Source organism: Pogoniulus pusillus, chromosome 3 (genome assembly GCF_015220805.1).
Source record: "Pogoniulus pusillus isolate bPogPus1 chromosome 3, bPogPus1.pri, whole genome shotgun sequence".
Taxonomy (NCBI): domain Eukaryota; kingdom Metazoa; phylum Chordata; class Aves; order Piciformes; family Lybiidae; genus Pogoniulus; species Pogoniulus pusillus.
Genome location: NC_087266.1, coordinates 4,841,007 through 4,858,331, shown reverse-complemented (window position 1 = coordinate 4,858,331; position 17,325 = coordinate 4,841,007). Strand labels below are relative to the sequence as shown.

The window sequence follows — 17,325 nt, the reverse complement described above, 5'->3', positions numbered from 1 at the left end:
GCCCTTGCTGGAGCTTCTCTCAACCCAGCTCCTTTTCCTTCTGCTCTGGAGGACTGTCTTCATGTTTAGTGTGCCTACTGTACCTTTGCTATGTGTAACTATATACTTCATATTTAAGTTGATACCGGTTTGACTATTTCTTTGAATCCATTTTTGTCTCAACCCATGGGTCTTCCTCTTATCCCCCTTCTCTGCTGGGAGGTGAGTTCATTCATTGGGTGATAGAGTAACTGCTAGAGTTTAGCCCCAGTTATGGGCTAAATGCAAGCAGGAATTCTTGCAGCTCTGTTTAAGCCTTTTTGACAGAACCTTGTGAAACTACTGAATGCTATCCAAGGACAATACAAGGGATTTTTTTCACTTAGGAATATGCTATAAATAAATCTGCAAAGGAATAAGTTAAAGATGTTTTTAAGTTGCATATTGAAATTGGTTAAGTTTTAGTTATCTCAAACTAGGGTGTGCTTTTCACTATTTCTGTTACTTGAAAATGCTGACATTTTGTGTGTGATCACATTGCTCACCTGTTTGGATATTGGCTGCTTAGCTGTTAGGTTTTCCTTAAAATTAGTTCTTGGAAATACATTTTAATTGCCCCTACTGTTCATATCATATAGCTCAATATTTCACTTGAATTCTGACATCAATACCATTTCATATAGGTTTAAAATATGTGCAGTTAATAAAAATGAAAGGGGAACGATGTCAGGAGATGGTTAACGTTGATAGTCTGTGTTCAAAACACTTTCTTGTCTTGTCAGGGTCTAGTTCACAGAATCACAGAAACATACAGGTTGGAAAAGACCCTCGGGATCACCAAGTCCAACCGACAACCCTACTCTACAAGGTTCACCCTAAACCATATCCTCAAGTACCACATCCAAATGACCTTTAGATCCAGGGTTGGTGACTCAACCATCTCCCTGAGCAGTCCATTCCCATGCCTGACCACTCTTTCTGTGAAAAAATGTTTCCTAATGTCCAGGCTAAACCCACACAGTCACAGCTTGAGGTCATTCCCTCTTGATCACTAATTACCTGTGAGAAGAGACCAGCAGCACCCTCTCCACAATGTCCTTTCAGGTAGCTGTAGAAAGCCATGAGGTCTTCCCCTCAGCCTCTTCCTTATCAAACTAAGCAGCCCCAGCTCCTTCAGTTGCTCTTCATAAGATTGATTCTCCAGGCCCCTCCCTGTCTTTGTTGCCCTCCTCTGCACTCACTCCAGCACCTCAATGCCCCTCTTGTATGTGCCCAAAACTGAACACAGTACTTGAGGTGCGATCTCACCGGAGCCAAGTACAAGGGGACAGTCACCTCCCTGCTGCTGGACGCAGAGATGTTGACATGTTAGTGTGTGTATTCTGGAAGTGGTCCAAGGCATGGTACAATAACTATGTGTACCTGAATGATGAATAAAGGTAATAATATTTACTGAAGCTGAACCATCTGCACACCTTTTCTTTCCTGCCATGCTCTCATCCTTCAGCAGAACTTGTTACTTGAAAGGAATGTATGAGGGTATTACATAAACACAAGTACACCGTCACTGGCAACAAGATAGTGCTGGTTCTGATCAGTAGATTAAGTACTTCTGTCTGCTACCTACTTCTTAAGTGTGTATCTGATTTTTATCTCTCAGGATATTGCTTTTTTCCGTTTGTCACAGTTTGTAAAGCTTTTAAGTGCTCTGTTTAGACAAACTACCTGTTCATTTTGAAGTATTATGGCTAGGCCAGTTTTGATTGGTGCCCTTGGGAGCCTGCAAAAAATGAAGTCCAGAACTGGCATGTAGTTTATAGGTCCTCAGCTGTAATAAATGAAGTTTTTAAAATTTATTTTTAAATCCTTATTCTTACTGCTGGGGAGGTGCAGCAAGTACCATCATAGCACAGCTCTGTCCAAAAGTATTGTCAAGTTCAGCTGGATTCTGGAACATTTTTTTCTTGCATAAACCCAAGTGGCCAGCACACTCCTTTTTGAAAATGGTGCCCTTGACTGGCTGCTCACAGCAATGGTATCAGAGACAGGCAGAACCAGGCACAAGCTTGAGTGGTGGATGGAGTAGACTGAAATACCTGCAGAGTCGAGCACAAATCAGCTGGAGAGGGGACAGGTGAGATGGGAGCATGGAGGCAGTTTTTAATCTCAAGTCCTGCTGCATCTACAGAACTGCTGGCACAGCATGAACCAGTGTTCACCTGTACACCTCATAGTTCACAGTGTGGAAAGCATGTGGTGTGGGCAGTCTGAAAAATTGTGGAGGGTAGGGATGTGGTTGGGAGAGCTGTCCAAAAAGGCAGTAGGAGTGCTTAGGCTTCCTGCAGCCTTCAAGGAAAGACCTTTGACCTGAGGAGCTAAAGTATGTTGACATCACTTAGGTTGGAGGCTGGTACCATTTAGCCTCTGAAATGCTCTATATTAGCGTGTCAGTGGCCTAGGTATTTTTGTTTGCCTACATCCAGAGTTCAGAGTGAAATGGAATACAAAAGCAGCAGGCATTTTGCAGCCATGGTTGGGGTTTTTTCGTGAGTGGTACATTCTGACAAATGACCTGCTCTGCTGGAGAGGAAGGAAATGCAAGGGTGGTGCTGGACTAGAGAGAGGCCTAACAATTAGGGTCAGCCTGAATTTCTGTATTGTTATGAATGTGCTGAAGACTGTTCTCTTACAGTGCAGGCAAGTGTTCCACCAGGTTTCCCTGAAACATCTTGTAACCAAAATCAGATTCAAGGTGTTTATGAAGGGAAGAACTAGAGACTGTGAACTTGCAAAAGTAGAGTTGAAACAAGCCACAGGAAAGAAAAAAATTCTTTACAGCAGTCAGCCCCATCAGCATTTTTAATATGTTGAATATACACAACAAGGGTGAAAAAAAACCCAACCCAGCAAAAATTCAGACCTAGAAAGCTCCAGTGAACGTAAAAGTTGGTTATTTATTTATTTGGGCTGTTTATTCCTTGTTCTAAACTAATAAAGGGAGAATAAAATTATTTTTATTGTGTGTGTCTTCTGGAAAATCCAGAGCTAGTGCAGTTTAAATCACACCAGAAAAAATTAAGAGTTTAAGGCTCTCCAAAATATTTCAGTCTTTTAATATACACTTTTGTGTAACACGCCTCGAGAGCTCCAGTGCCTGAGCTCTTCATGAAAAGAGCTGTGGTTTGACTCCAGTATTGGGGGATCTTACCCAAAATATCCCCGAAAGCATTAACATGTGCTCTTTGCCTTTGTCTGCAAGCCACTTGCACTTCGGCTCTTGGACAAGATTCTGTACTTGGCTCCTTCTGTTTCCCATCTCAGCAAAAGGCAGATGAGAGAGAGGTTGAGTCAGGCTCTGCCTGGCTCCTGATGGATAGTTGCAGTTCAGCCAAGAAGCTAATTCAGAAGCCTGCAAGTGTTGCAGCTGTCTGTTTCATATGAAATCTGAGTGAAGGGTAAGGTAAAATGGGAAATTGCTGTTTCCTTCAACTGAGTAGCTCTTTGAAAAGATTCATTCGTTGTTCATTTCTTCAACAAAAATAAACCCAAACAAACAAAAACCCAACAAAACCAAAACCAAACCAAACCAACAAAACAAAAAAAAAGGGGCATCTGGAGGTCCTTGTCTTTCTCCACCAACGTTTAGAAACTGAAAATTGGCTAAATTATTTGCTTTAGGCCACAACTTTAATTTTTAGGCAGAAACTTTGCCCATTGTCAGGAATACAGTTGGTAGCACAGACTGAAATCGCCACCCTAATAGGAGCATAGATCTGTTGGAACATTTCACAGAATCACAGGATTAACCAGCTTGGAAAAGACCTCTGAGGTCACTGAGTGCAACCTATTGCCTAACTCTTTTAATCAACTAAACCATGGCACTAAGTGCCTCATTCAGTCTCCTTTTAAACACCTCCAGGGACGGTGACTCCACCACCTCGCCAGGCAGCCCATTCCAATGGCCATGGCTCTTTCTGTGAAGCACTTCTTCCTAACATCCAGGCTGAACCTCCCGTGACGCAGAGCCAGACTGCGTCCTCTCCTTCTGTTACTGGTTGCCTGGGAGACCAACCCCCGCCTGGCTAACGACCTCCTTGCGGTAAGGTCTGCCCTGAGCCTCCTCTTCTCCAGGTTGAGCAACCCCAGCTTTTTTCTTCAGTAAAAGTCCAGAGAAGGGGCACAAAGACGACCCAGGGGCTGGAACACCTCTGCTGTGAGGTTAGGCTAAGGGAACTGAGATTGTTCAGCCTGGAGAAGACTCCCGGGGGGCCTTAGGGCTGCCTTCCAATACCTGAAGGGATCCTACAGGAAGGCTGGAGAGGGACTTTTCAGAAGGGTGTCTAGTGACAGGACAAGGGGGAATGGTTTTAAGCTGAGGGAGAACAGATTTAGACTGGATTTTAGGAAGAAGATCTTCAGTTCAAAAGTGGTTAGACTTTGGAACAGGGGGCCTAGGGAGGTTGTGGATGCCTCCTCCCTGGGCGTGTTCAAGGCCAGGTTCACTGATGCCTTGAGCAGCTGAGTCTAGTTTAGAGGCAGAGAGGTTGGATTAAATGATCTCTGAGGGCCCTTCCCACCCAAGCTATCCTATGATCCTGTGATTATCATTTCCAGCTGGGCTCCCTCTCTCCACTCTTGCAAACTGCTCTTACTAATTATGCACCCACTGCTAAGCCTCCCTGTGAGGAGGACTTCAGCTTTGGCCCCACAAGCGAGGAGGGGTTACTTGACTTCTCCGCAAGGGAGAGAAAGTGCTACCCTGCCCTGAGGGGATCCTTCCGCTTGGGAGAGAGGAGTATCGGCACGGGGCGCTGCAAACTCCTACCCCCACGCTGCCAGCGGGGGCTTGCAGGGGGCAGGAGCTTGCAGGGGGCAGGAGCTTGCAGGGGGCAGGAGCTTGCAGGGGGCAGGAGCTTGCAGGGGGCAGGCGCTTGCACGGGGCAGAGGCTTGCAGGGGGCAGGAGCTTGCAGGGGGCAGGAGCTTGCAGGGGGCAGGAGCTTGCAGGGGGCAGGGGCTTGTACGGGGCAGGAGCTTGCACGGGGCAGGAGCTTGCACGGGGCAGAGGCTTGTACGGGGCAGGAGCTTGCACGGGGCAGGAGCTTACACGGGGCAGGGGCAGGGCCTTGCACGGGGCAGGGGCGGGCGCCAAACGGCTCTCGCCTCCGCGCGCGGGCGTGAACGGCGCGAGGCAGCAGGCGCCGTTTGCCTCCCGCTCCCACGCCGCTACTCACCCGTGGGAAAGGCCGCGCTGGAAGCTGGGGCTGCCATTGGCTGGAGTCTTTGCACACAGGGTGCCTTCGGGCTAGACCTTGCACGGCGACTAGAAAGTGCGCTCAAGTCCACTAGGTGCACCGTGATCCATTCGAGAGAGTCCTCTCCAGCAGCCGGAGCCGGGCCCTGGTCGGAGCGGCGTACCCTGGCTCCGGGCTGCCTGTTCCCGAGCTGGCAGGACCCTGCCGCTGCCGTTAACGGCTGCTGCGCGCGGCAACACGGCGGCTTCACCGGCTCGGCTTAAGGCAGCGCCGCTCCAAGAGGTCTGCAAAGACTGGAGTGTAATTGGCAGTTTCCAGAAGCTGCCGCAAAGGAGATCCAAGGCACCGTCTCCAAGTTCTTACACTCTGCTCTGGTGAGTAAATCCCGATCTTTCTCGACTTTTCCCTAGGGCTCTGCCTCTGCTTTCTAAGTGGGTGTCGTGTGTGCTTAAAGAGCAGACAGAACGGGACACTCCCAAACAGATCGGGAATAAATAGAGACTAACATTTGGAAAGAAAAATACCGAAAAATCACAGAGCACATAGCAACCCCTTAAACCTTCTCCCAACGCGGAATTAATCTACAATCCCCAATGCTCCTTTTGTGCTCCCACAGTGCCTCTGCCGTCCCTAGCCCCAAACAAGGCTTCTGCAGCCGTAACCAGGCACTTCTGCAGCCGTAACCAGGCACTTCTGCAGCCGTAACCAGGCCCACTCGGTACATGTTTACCTGTTTGACCTTTTCCATTTTCTGCCATTCTTAAGTTACTAAAATTGCCTATAAGCAGCCTTGTGAAAATTCCCAACTGAATCAGAACCCGCAAGTAAAATTTAAGTTTTGTATATAGTTTGGTGGTGTTTTATTCAGGAAAAAAACCCCGATGATCTTCAAGGTCCCTTCCATAAATTCCATAGATCTATGAAGGGTCTGTGGAATGTGAACAGAGTTTGGTGGCAGCTGGCCTTGAAACAAGGACATTTGCCAATGTAACATATCCAAGGATGATCCTTGGGTGTCCCTTGAAGAGAAGGCAAAGGAATCAGCCTTTGACATGAGCTCCTGAAAACTGAATGCAGAAGGAATTGCTGGTGGCAACCCAAACCCAGATATGAGCAGGTCAGCATGATTCATGCAACCACCATCAGCCAATGAGTGATTGCCAAGTCACAGCTCAATTGTTAGAGGAATCTCTGTTGCCATGATGTCACATGACACACCCAGCAACCAAAAGGATAAGAAAGGAGCACAGACCAATTGGACTTCACTTGGAAGGAGCAGGCAGTGGTGAAAGGAGCTCCTGAATGATTCTTACCACTAAGGAGTATCCCACAACCAAGACACGGAGCAAGACTAACTTGGGATGAGATGCATTCCATCTGAAAGATTTGAAGCATCACTGCAGCAGTTCAAAGGGGTTTGACTCTTGAGGTGCCTGACGGCTATTGCAGAGTGAGTACATTGGTCAGACCCTAAACTAATATCAGGGATACTGTTTGGCGTCTGCAGGGCTGGAAATGATGGTGACAACTAACATTATGTGAAAGCTTGAGAGGTTCTGGACACACAGAGTGACCATAACCAATGCCTGCGAGAGACAGGATGGATAATTTCTATCAACAACACATTATGCAGCACCAGGTATCTTTCTCACTTCCTGACGTTCCTTTTCTTCTCTTGCTTCTTCTATATCTGTAATGGGGCAATAGATTGCTTCAGGATGTCGTTTAGAGTTCCGAGTAGCTGGCTGGCAGTGGGAGTGGATGATGCTAAAGGTGTTTTCCAACCTTCACGATTGGAATGAGTCTTAATGAGTCTATGCTTCTGCATCATCCCCTTCTTTCTCTTCTGCGTTGTGGCCTTTGTGCTCTGCGTCGTGGTCTCTTGCGTCGTGGCCTTCTTCTTCTTTCCTGTTTTCTTGTTTGAGAGAGGAAAGGGTGGGCTTGGGGAGGAGATGGTGGATTGGAGGAGAAAGTGGTGGGATTGGGGAGAGGGCTTGTGGTTGGGCATGGGTGGGAATGGGGAAGGGATTTTGGGGTTGGGGGAGCACATGGGAACGACACAGAGGAGGAAGCTGGGGATGAGGCAGAAGAGCCCAACGCGCAAGGGCGGCGTTGGAAAGAGAAGTGTGAGAGCCTGTTGAGGCTTGGCAGTAGGTTACCCAGAGAGGTGGTGGAGTCACCATGCCTGGGGGAGTTGAAGAAGCGTGTGGATCTTGCGCTTCAGGACATAGTTTAGTTTTGCTGGTAGCCGGGTGATGGTTGGACTCGATGACCTTGAAGGTCTTTTCCAACCTTCTTGATTTTAATGATTTTATGATTCTGCCATGTCCTCGTCTTCCTCTTCTGTGTCGTAGTCTTTGGGGTTGTGGCCTTCTACTTTTGCCTCGCGCTCTTGAGCCTCTTCTACATTGTCCCGTATTTCCTCTGCGCGGTCCTTCCTGTGCGTCGTCCCATTTCCCTTCCTGTGCGTCGTCCCATTTCCCTTCCTGTGCGTCGTCCCATTTCCCTTCCTGTGCGTCGTCCCATTGCCCTTCCTGTGCGTCGTCCCATTGCCCTTCCTGTGCGTCGTCCCATTGCCCTTCCTGTGCGTCGTCCCATTGCCCTTCCTGTGCGTCGTCCCATTGCCCTTCCTGTGCGTCCTCCTCTTCTTCCACTGTGCGTCGTGTCCTTCCTGCTTCTGCCCTTGCCATTGTGCGTCGTGCCCCGTTGCGTCGTGCCCTTCTTCCTTTGTTTCGTCCTGCTCGTCTTCCTGCTCCAGTCTTACCCCTTCCCCTCTGCGTCGTGCCCTGTTGCGTCGTGCCCTTCCTGTTTTGTTTCCTGCTGCTTCTTTGTCCATTGCGTCTCGTTCCCTTCTTTTTTCCCTTTCTCTGCTTTGAGGCAAACCTGCTGAGGTTGGGGAGGCCATGGAGGGTTTGGGGAGCAATGGTGGGCTTTGGGATTGCCATGGTGGGCGTGGGTGGGCATGGGAATGACACAGAGGAAGAGGATGGGTTTGAAGCAGAAGATGAGAGCACACAAGGGTGTGCTTGGGTAAAAGAAGGGCAAGAGAGTGGTGAAGTGTTGATATAGATTGTCCAAGGCAGTGGTGGAGTCACCATGCCTGGGGAATTGAAGAAGGATGTGGATATTGCGCTTCAGGACATAGTTTAGTGTTCCTGGTAGCTGGGTGATGGTTGGACTGGATGACCTTCCAGGTCTTTTCCAACCTTCTTGATTAGGAGTAAGTTCTTCACAGAGAGAGTGATTTCCCACTGGAATGGGCTGCCCAGGGAGGTGGTGGAGGCACCGTCCTGGGAGGTCATCAAGAAAAGACTGGATGAGGCGCTTGGTGCCACGGTCTAGTTGACTGGATAGGGCTGGGGGATAGGTTGGAGTGGATGATCTTGGAGGTCTCTTCCAACCTGGTTGATTCTATGATTTTAATGACTTTAGGATTCTGCCTTGTTCTCATCTTCCTCTTCTGTGTCATAGTCTTTGGGGTTGTGGCCTTCTACTTTTGCCTCATGCTGTTGACCCTCTTCCACATTGTCCCGTATTTCCTCTGTGCGGTCCTTCCTTGCGTCGTCCCATTTCCCATCCTTTGCGTCGTCCCATTTCCCATCCTTTGCGTCGTCCCATTGCCCTTCCTTTGCGTCCTCCTCTTCTTCCACTCTGCGTCGTGTCCTTCCTGCTTGTGCCCTTGCCCTCTGCGTCGTGCCCTGTTGCGTCGTGCCCTTCCTGTTTTGTCCCCTCCTTCTTCTTCCTGCTGCTTCTTTGTCCGTTGCGTCGCGTTCCCTTCTTTTTTCCCTTTCCCCGCTTTGAGGCAAACCTGCTGAGGTTGGGGAGGCCACGGAGGGTTTGGGGAGCAATGGTGGGCTTTGGGATTGCCATGGTGGGCGTGGGTGGGCATGTGGTAACATGGGAATGACACAGGGGAAGAGGATGGGTTTGAAGCAGAAGATGAGAGCACACAAGGGTGTGGTTGGGTAAAAGAAGGGCAAGAGAGTGGTGAAGTTTTGAAATAGATTGTCCAAGGCGGTGGTGGAGTCACCCTGCCTGGAAGGGTACCAGAAGTGCCTAGCTGCGGAGCTTCTGGATAGGGTTTCCTAAGGTCATGGTAGCTGTGCTCTGGTTGGTGTGACTGATCTTAAAGATCTTCTCCAACCTTAATGATTTCAATGATTGTATGATTCTGCTTCGTCCTCTTCCTCTTGTGCGTCATCCCCTATCGCGTCGTGCGCTTCTTTCCCTTTGCCTTTTTCTTCTTGGAGGGAAGCCTTGGTGGGTTGGGGCGGAGAAGGTTGAAGTAGGGTGAAGCTTGTGGGCTTGGAGAGAGCAGGGTTGTTCTTTTTCTTGTGTTGCAGCACTCTTGTTGTCCTCTCTATGTGCTGTCCTCTTCTTGTGCCTCTTCCTTTTCTTCCTTCTTCGCTGTCCATATGTTGTGCCGTTAAAGGCGCAAGAGGATGTGTCATCCTCTAGGAGGAAGAGGGGGAAGAAGAATTGTTCTTCTTCCCCCTCTTCCTCCTGCTCTTCTTCTTCTTTTCTAGGGCGTCCAGATTCACTCGCACCCTCGTCTCCTTTGAGAGCGTGCCCAGAGGGATCCGTGCTGGAGGGCAGGTGGTTGATCCAGCTCCTCCGGTTTCAGCTGGCCATATTCATGATGCCCCGCGTCAGTGCTGAAGGTCCTGAGAGGTTTGGCCCTTGAGGTGCCCAAGAGCTGCTGCAGAGCGAGGACATGGATGAGAGCCTGAGGTCCTCTGAGGAGTGTTGCTGAGCACCTGTGGGGCTGGAGATGGCGGCGACAAGTGGCATCATGTGAAGACTTGAGAGTTGTTGGACACAGAGAGTGACCTGTCTCTCCTTGGCTTTCCAGAGCCAAGGGCTGTGTGGAACATGGTGGCTGCCCTGGATCAACACCACCTTCTGCAGCACCAGGTATCTTTCTCTCTTGCTGCTTTTCCTCTTCTTCTGTTTCTTCTTTTCCATCTACAGCTGGGCAGTAGCTTGCTTCAGGATAGAGTTTAGTCTTCCTGGTAGCTGGCTTATGGTTGCACTCGATGACCTTCAAGGTCTTTTGCAACCTGCATGATTTTGATGATGTTATGATTCCACCTTGTCCACATCTTGCTTTTCTGCGTCGTGGCCCTCTTTTTCCCCTTTGTCTTCTTTGCGGAGAAGACGTTGGTCTTGGGGAGGCCGTGTTGGGCATGGGTGGGCCTGGGGAAATCTCGGTGGATTTGGGGAGAAGACATGAATGACGGAGAGGAAAAAAGAAGGGGATGAAGCAGGAGCCGATGGCACACAAGGCTGTGCTTGTGGATTAGAAGGGTGCGAGTGTGGGTCAGGCCTCGTAAGAGGCCGTCCAGGGAGGTGGTGGAGTCACCATCTCTGTAAGAGTTTGAGAAGCGTGTAGATGTGGCGCTTCAGGACAGAGTTTAGTGGTGATGCTGGTTGACTTTGGGTTGGAGTGGATGATGCTAAAGGTGTTTTCCAACCTTCACGATTGGAATGAGTCTTAATGAGTCTATGCTTCTGCATCATCCCCTTCTTTCTCTTCTGCGTTGTGGCCTTTGTGCTCTGCGTCGTGGTCTCTTGCGTCGTGGCCTTCTTCTTCTTTCCTGTTTTCTTGTTTGAGAGAGGAAAGGGTGGGCTTGGGGAGGAGATGGTGGATTGGAGGAGAAAGTGGTGGGATTGGGGAGAGGGCTTGTGGTTGGGCATGGGTGGGAATGGGGAAGGGATTTTGGGGTTGGGGGAGCACATGGGAACGACACAGAGGAGGAAGCTGGGGATGAGGCAGAAGAGCCCAACGCGCAAGGGCGGCGTTGGAAAGAAGAAGTGTGAGAGCCTGTTGAGGCTTGGCAGTAGGTTACCCAGAGAGGTGGTGGAGTCACCATGCCTGGGGGAGTTGAAGAAGCGTGTGGATCTTGCGCTTCAGGACATAGTTTAGTTTTCCTGGTAGCCGGGTGATGGTTGGACTCGATGACCTTCAAGGTCTTTTCCAACCTTCTTGATTTTAATGATTTTATGATTCTGCCATGTCCTCGTCTTCCTCTTCTGTGTCGTAGTCTTTGGGGTTGTGGCCTTCTACTTTTGCCTCGCGCTCTTGAGCCTCTTCTACATTGTCCCGTATTTCCTCTGCGCGGTCCTTCCTGTGCGTCGTCCCATTGCCCTTCCTGTGCGTCGTCCCATTGCCCTTCCTGTGCGTCGTCCCATTGCCCTTCCTGTGCGTCGTCCCATTGCCCTTCCTGTGCGTCGTCCCATTGCCCTTCCTGTGCGTCGTCCCATTGCCCTTCCTGTGCGTCGTCCCATTGCCCTTCCTGTGCGTCGTCCCATTGCCCTTCCTGTGCGTCCTCCTCTTCTTCCACTCTGCGTCGTGTCCTTCCTGCTTCTGCCCTTGCCATTGTGCGTCGTGCCCCGTTGCGTCGTGCCCTTCCTGTTTTGTTTCCTGCTGCTTCTTTGTCCATTGCGTCTCGTTCCCTTCTTTTTTCCCTTTCCCCGCTTTGAGGCAAACCTGCTGAGGTTGGGGAGGCCACGGAGGGTTTGGGGAGCAATGGTGGGCTTTGGGATTGCCATGGTGGGCGTGGGTGGGCATGGGAATGACAGAGAGGAAGAGGATGGGTTTGAAGCAGAAGATGAGAGCACACAAAGGTGCGCTTGGGTAAAAGAAGGGCAAGAGAGTGGTGAAGTGTTGATATAGGTTGTCCAAGGCAGTGGTGGAGTCACCATGCCTGGGGGAGTTGAAGAAGGATGTGGATATTGCGCTTCAGGACATAGTTTAGTGTTCCTGGTAGCTGGGTGATGGTTGGACTGGATGACCTTCCAGGTCTTTTCCAACCTTCTTGATTAGGAGTAAGTTCTTCACAGAGAGAGTGATTTCCCACTGGAATGGGCTGCCCAGGGAGGTGGTGGAGGCACCGTCCTGGGAGGTCTTCAAGAAAAGACTGGATGAGGCGCTTGGTGCCACGGTCTAGTTGACTGGATAGGGCTGGGGGATAGGTTGGAGTGGATGATCTTGGAGGTCTCTTCCAACCTGGTTGATTCTATGATTTTAATGACTTTAGGATTCTGCCTTGTTCTCATCTTCCTCTTCTGTGTCATAGTCTTTGGGGTTGTGGCCTTCTACTTTGCCTCATGCTGTTGACCCTCTTCCACATTGTCCCGTATTTCCTCTGTGCGGTCCTTCCTTGCGTCGTCCCATTTCCCATCCTTTGCGTCGTCCCATTTCCCATCCTTTGCGTCGTCCCATTTCCCATCCTTTGCGTCGTCCCATTGCCCTTCCTTTGCGTCCTCCTCTTCTTCCACTCTGCGTCGTGTCCTTCCTGCTTGTGCCCTTGCCCTCTGCGTCGTGCCCTGTTGCGTCGTGCCCTTCCTGTTTTGTCCCCTCCTTCTTCTTCCTGCTGCTTCTTTGTCCGTTGCGTCGCGTTCCCTTCTTTTTTCCCTTTCCCCGCTTTGAGGCAAACCTGCTGAGGTTGGGGAGGCCACGGAGGGTTTGGGGAGCAATGGTGGGCTTTGGGATTGCCATGGTGGGCGTGGGTGGGCATGGGAATGACACAGAGGAAGAGGATGGGTTTGAAGCAGAAGATGAGAGCACACAAAGGTGTGCTTGGGTAAAAGAAGGGCAAGAGAGTGGTGAAGTGTTGATATAGATTGTCCAAGGCAGTGGTGGAGTCACCATGCCTGGGGGAGTTGAAGAAGGATGTGGATATTGCGCTTCAGGACATAGTTTAGTGTTCCTGGTAGCTGGGTGATGGTTGGACTGGATGACCTTCCAGGTCTTTTCCAACCTTCTTGATTAGGAGTAAGTTCTTCACAGAGAGAGTGATTTCCCACTGGAATGGGCTGCCCAGGGAGGTGGTGGAGGCACCGTCCTGGGAGGTCTTCAAGAAAAGACTGGATGAGGCGCTTGGTGCCACGGTCTAGTTGACTGGATAGGGCTGGGGGATAGGTTGGAGTGGATGATCTTGGAGGTCTCTTCCAACCTGGTTGATTCTATGATTTTAATGACTTTAGGATTCTGCCTTGTTCTCATCTTCCTCTTCTGTGTCATAGTCTTTGGGGTTGTGGCCTTCTACTTTTGCCTCATGCTGTTGACCCTCTTCCACATTGTCCCGTATTTCCTCTGTGCGGTCCTTCCTTGCGTCGTCCCATTTCCCATCCTTTGCGTCGTCCCATTTCCCATCCTTTGCGTCGTCCCATTTCCCATCCTTTGCGTCGTCCCATTGCCCTTCCTTTGCGTCCTCCTCTTCTTCCACTCTGTGTCGTGTCCTTCCTGCTTGTGCCCTTGCCCTCTGCATCGTGCCCTGTTGCGTCGTGCCCTTCCTGTTTTGTCCCCTCCTTCTTCTTCCTGCTGCTTCTTTGTCCGTTGCGTCGCGTTCCCTTCTTTTTTCCCTTTCCCCGCTTTGAGGCAAACCTGCTGAGGTTGGGGAGGCCACGCAGGGTTTGGGGAGCAATGGTGGGCTTTGGGATTGCCATGGTGGGCGTGGGTGGGCATGTGGTAACATGGGAATGACACAGGGGAAGAGGATGGGTTTGAAGCAGAAGATGAGAGCACACAAGGGTGTGGTTGGGTAAAAGAAGGGCAAGAGAGTGGTGAAGTTTTGAAATAGATTGTCCAAGGCGGTGGTGGAGTCACCCTGCCTGGAAGGGTACCAGAAGTGCCTAGCTGCGGAGCTTCTGGATAGGGTTTCCTAAGGTCATGGTAGCTGTGCTCTGGTTGGTGTGACTGATCTTAAAGATCTTCTCCAACCTTAATGATTTTAATGATTGTATGATTCTGCTTCGTCCTCTTCCTCTTGTGCGTCATCCCCTATCGCGTCGTGCGCTTCTTTCCCTTTGCCTTTTTCTTCTTGGAGGGAAGCCTTGGTGGGTTGGGGCGGAGAAGGTTGAAGTAGGGTGAAGCTTGTGGGCTTGGAGAGAGCAGGGTTGTTCTTTTTCTTGTGTTGCAGCACTCTTGTTGTCCTCTCTATGTGCTGTCCTCTTCTTGTGCCTCTTCCTTTTCTTCCTTCTTCGCTGTCCATATGTTGTGCCGTTAAAGGCGCAAGAGGATGTGTCATCCTCTAGGAGGAAGAGGGGGAAGAAGAATTGTTCTTCTTCCCCCTCTTCCTCCTGCTCTTCTTCTTCTTTTCTAGGGCGTCCAGATTCACTCGCACCCTCGTCTCCTTTGAGAGCGTGCCCAGAGGGATCCGTGCTGGAGGGCAGGTGGTTGATCCAGCTCCTCCGGTTTCAGCTGGCCATATTCATGATGCCCCGCGTCAGTGCTGAAGGTCCTGAGAGGTTTGGCCCTTGAGGTGCCCAAGAGCTGCTGCAGAGCGAGGACATGGATGAGAGCCTGAGGTCCTCTGAGGAGTGTTGCTGAGCACCTGTGGGGCTGGAGATGGCGGCGACAAGTGGCATCATGTGAAGACTTGAGAGTTGTTGGACACAGAGAGTGACCTGTCTCTCCTTGGCTTTCCAGAGCCAAGGGCTGTGTGGAACATGGTGGCTGCCCTGGATCAACACCACCTTCTGCAGCACCAGGTATCTTTCTCTCTTGCTGCTTTTCCTCTTCTTCTGTTTCTTCTTTTCCATCTACAGCTGGGCAGTAGCTTGCTTCAGGATAGAGTTTAGTCTTCCTGGTAGCTGGCTTATGGTTGCACTCGATGACCTTCAAGGTCTTTTGCAACCTGCATGATTTTGATGATGTTATGATTCCACCTTGTCCACATCTTGCTTTTCTGCGTCGTGGCCCTCTTTTTCCCCTTTGTCTTCTTTGCGGAGAAGACGTTGGTCTTGGGGAGGCCGTGTTGGGCATGGGTGGGCCTGGGGAAATCTCGGTGGATTTGGGGAGAAGACATGAATGACGGAGAGGAAAAAAGAAGGGGATGAAGCAGGAGCCGATGGCACACAAGGCTGTGCTTGTGGATTAGAAGGGTGCGAGTGTGGGTCAGGCCTCGTAAGAGGCCGTCCAGGGAGGTGGTGGAGTCACCATCTCTGTAAGAGTTTGAGAAGCGTGTAGATGTGGCGCTTCAGGACAGAGTTTAGTGGTGATGCTGGTTGACTTTGGGTTGGAGTGGATGATGCTAAAGGTGTTTTCCAACCTTCACGATTGGAATGAGTCTTAATGAGTCTATGCTTCTGCATCATCCCCTTCTTTCTCTTCTGCGTTGTGGCCTTTGTGCTCTGCGTCGTGGTCTCTTGCGTCGTGGCCTTCTTCTTCTTTCCTGTTTTCTTGTTTGAGAGAGGAAAGGGTGGGCTTGGGGAGGAGATGGTGGATTGGAGGAGAAAGTGGTGGGATTGGGGAGAGGGCTTGTGGTTGGGCATGGGTGGGAATGGGGAAGGGATTTTGGGGTTGGGGGAGCACATGGGAACGACACAGAGGAGGAAGCTGGGGATGAGGCAGAAGAGCCCAACGCGCAAGGGCGGCGTTGGAAAGAAGAAGTGTGAGAGCCTGTTGAGGCTTGGCAGTAGGTTACCCAGAGAGGTGGTGGAGTCACCATGCCTGGGGGAGTTGAAGAAGCGTGTGGATCTTGCGCTTCAGGACATAGTTTAGTTTTGCTGGTAGCCGGGTGATGGTTGGACTCGATGACCTTGAAGGTCTTTTCCAACCTTCTTGATTTTAATGATTTTATGATTCTGCCATGTCCTCGTCTTCCTCTTCTGTGTCGTAGTCTTTGGGGTTGTGGCCTTCTACTTTTGCCTCGCGCTCTTGAGCCTCTTCTACATTGTCCCGTATTTCCTCTGCGCGGTCCTTCCTGTGCGTCGTCCCATTTCCCTTCCTGTGCGTCGTCCCATTTCCCTTCCTGTGCGTCGTCCCATTTCCCTTCCTGTGCGTCGTCCCATTTCCCTTCCTGTGCGTCGTCCCATTTCCCTTCCTGTGCGTCGTCCCATTGCCCTTCCTTGCCATCGTACTCTGCATCGTGTCCTTCCTGCTTCTGCCCTTGCCATTGTGCGTCGTGCCCCGTTGCGTCGTGCCCTTCTTCCTTTGTTTCGTCCTGCTCGTCTTCCTGCTCCAGTCTTACCCCTTCCCCTCTGCGTCGTGCCCTGTTGCGTCGTGCCCTTCCTGTTTTGTCCCCTCCTGCTTCTTCCTGCTGCTTCTTTGTCCATTGCGTCGCGTTCCCTTCTTTTTTCCCTTTCCCCGCTTTGAGGCAAACCTGCTGAGGTTGGGGAGGCCACCGAGGGTTTGGGGAGCAATGGTGGGCTTTGGGATTGCCATGGTGGGCGTGGGTGGGCATGGGAATGACACAGAGGAAGAGGATGGGTTTGAGGCAGAAGATGAGAGCACACAAAGGTGTGCTTGGGTAAAAGAAGGGCAAGAGAGTGGTGAAGTGTTGATATAGATTGTCCAAGGCAGTGGTGGAGTCACCATGCCTGGGGGAGTTGAAGAAGGATGTGGATATTGCGCTTCAGGACATAGTTTAGTGTTCCTGGTAGCTGGGTGATGGTTGGACTGGATGACCTTCCAGGTCTTTTCCAACCTTCTTGATTAGGAGTAAGTTCTTCACAGAGAGAGTGATTTCCCACTGGAATGGGCTGCCCAGGGAGGTGGTGGAGGCACCGTCCTGGGAGGTCTTCAAGAAAAGACTGGATGAGGCGCTTGGTGCCACGGTCTAGTTGACTGGATAGGGCTGGGGGATAGGTTGGAGTGGATGATCTTGGAGGTCTCTTCCAACCTGGTTGATTCTATGATTTTAATGACTTTAGGATTCTGCCTTGTTCTCATCTTCCTCTTCTGTGTCATAGTCTTTGGGGTTGTGGCCTTCTACTTTTGCCTCATGCTGTTGACCCTCTTCCACATTGTCCCGTATTTCCTCTGTGCGGTCCTTCCTTGCGTCGTCCCATTTCCCATCCTTTGCGTTGTCCCATTTCCCATCCTTTGCGTTGTCCCATTTCCCATCCTTTGCGTCGTCCCATTTCCCATCCTTTGCGTCGTCCCATTTCCCATCCTTTGCGTCGTCCCATTTCCCATCCTTTGCGTCGTCCCATTTCCCATCCATTGCGTCCTCCTCTTCTTCCACTCTGCGTCGTGTCCTTCCTGCTTGTGCCCTTGCCCTCTGCGTCGTGCCCTGTTGTGTCGTGCCCTTCCTGTTTTGTCCCCTCCTGCTTCTTCCTGCTGCTTCTTTGTCCATTGCGTCGCGT

The 17,325-nt window shown here is 50.8% G+C and overlaps 1 long non-coding RNA gene across 3 annotated transcripts in view; it reads left to right on the top strand.

Moving 5' to 3' along the window:
• Positions 1-5,395: 5,395 nt before the first annotated feature.
• The window catches only part of LOC135189051 (uncharacterized), a 51,204-nt gene continuing 39,274 nt past the window's right edge, over positions 5,396-17,325 (top strand). For 2 of the 3 annotated variants that reach the window (XR_010307915.1, XR_010307913.1), the window contains exons 1-3: positions 5,396-5,606; positions 9,759-10,146; positions 14,340-14,727. This is a non-coding gene — a long non-coding RNA (uncharacterized LOC135189051). Of the gene's footprint in view, positions 5,607-5,942; positions 6,872-9,758; positions 10,147-14,339; positions 14,728-17,325 lie in introns of those variants that run through there. The other variant, XR_010307916.1, reaches the window with a different exon arrangement.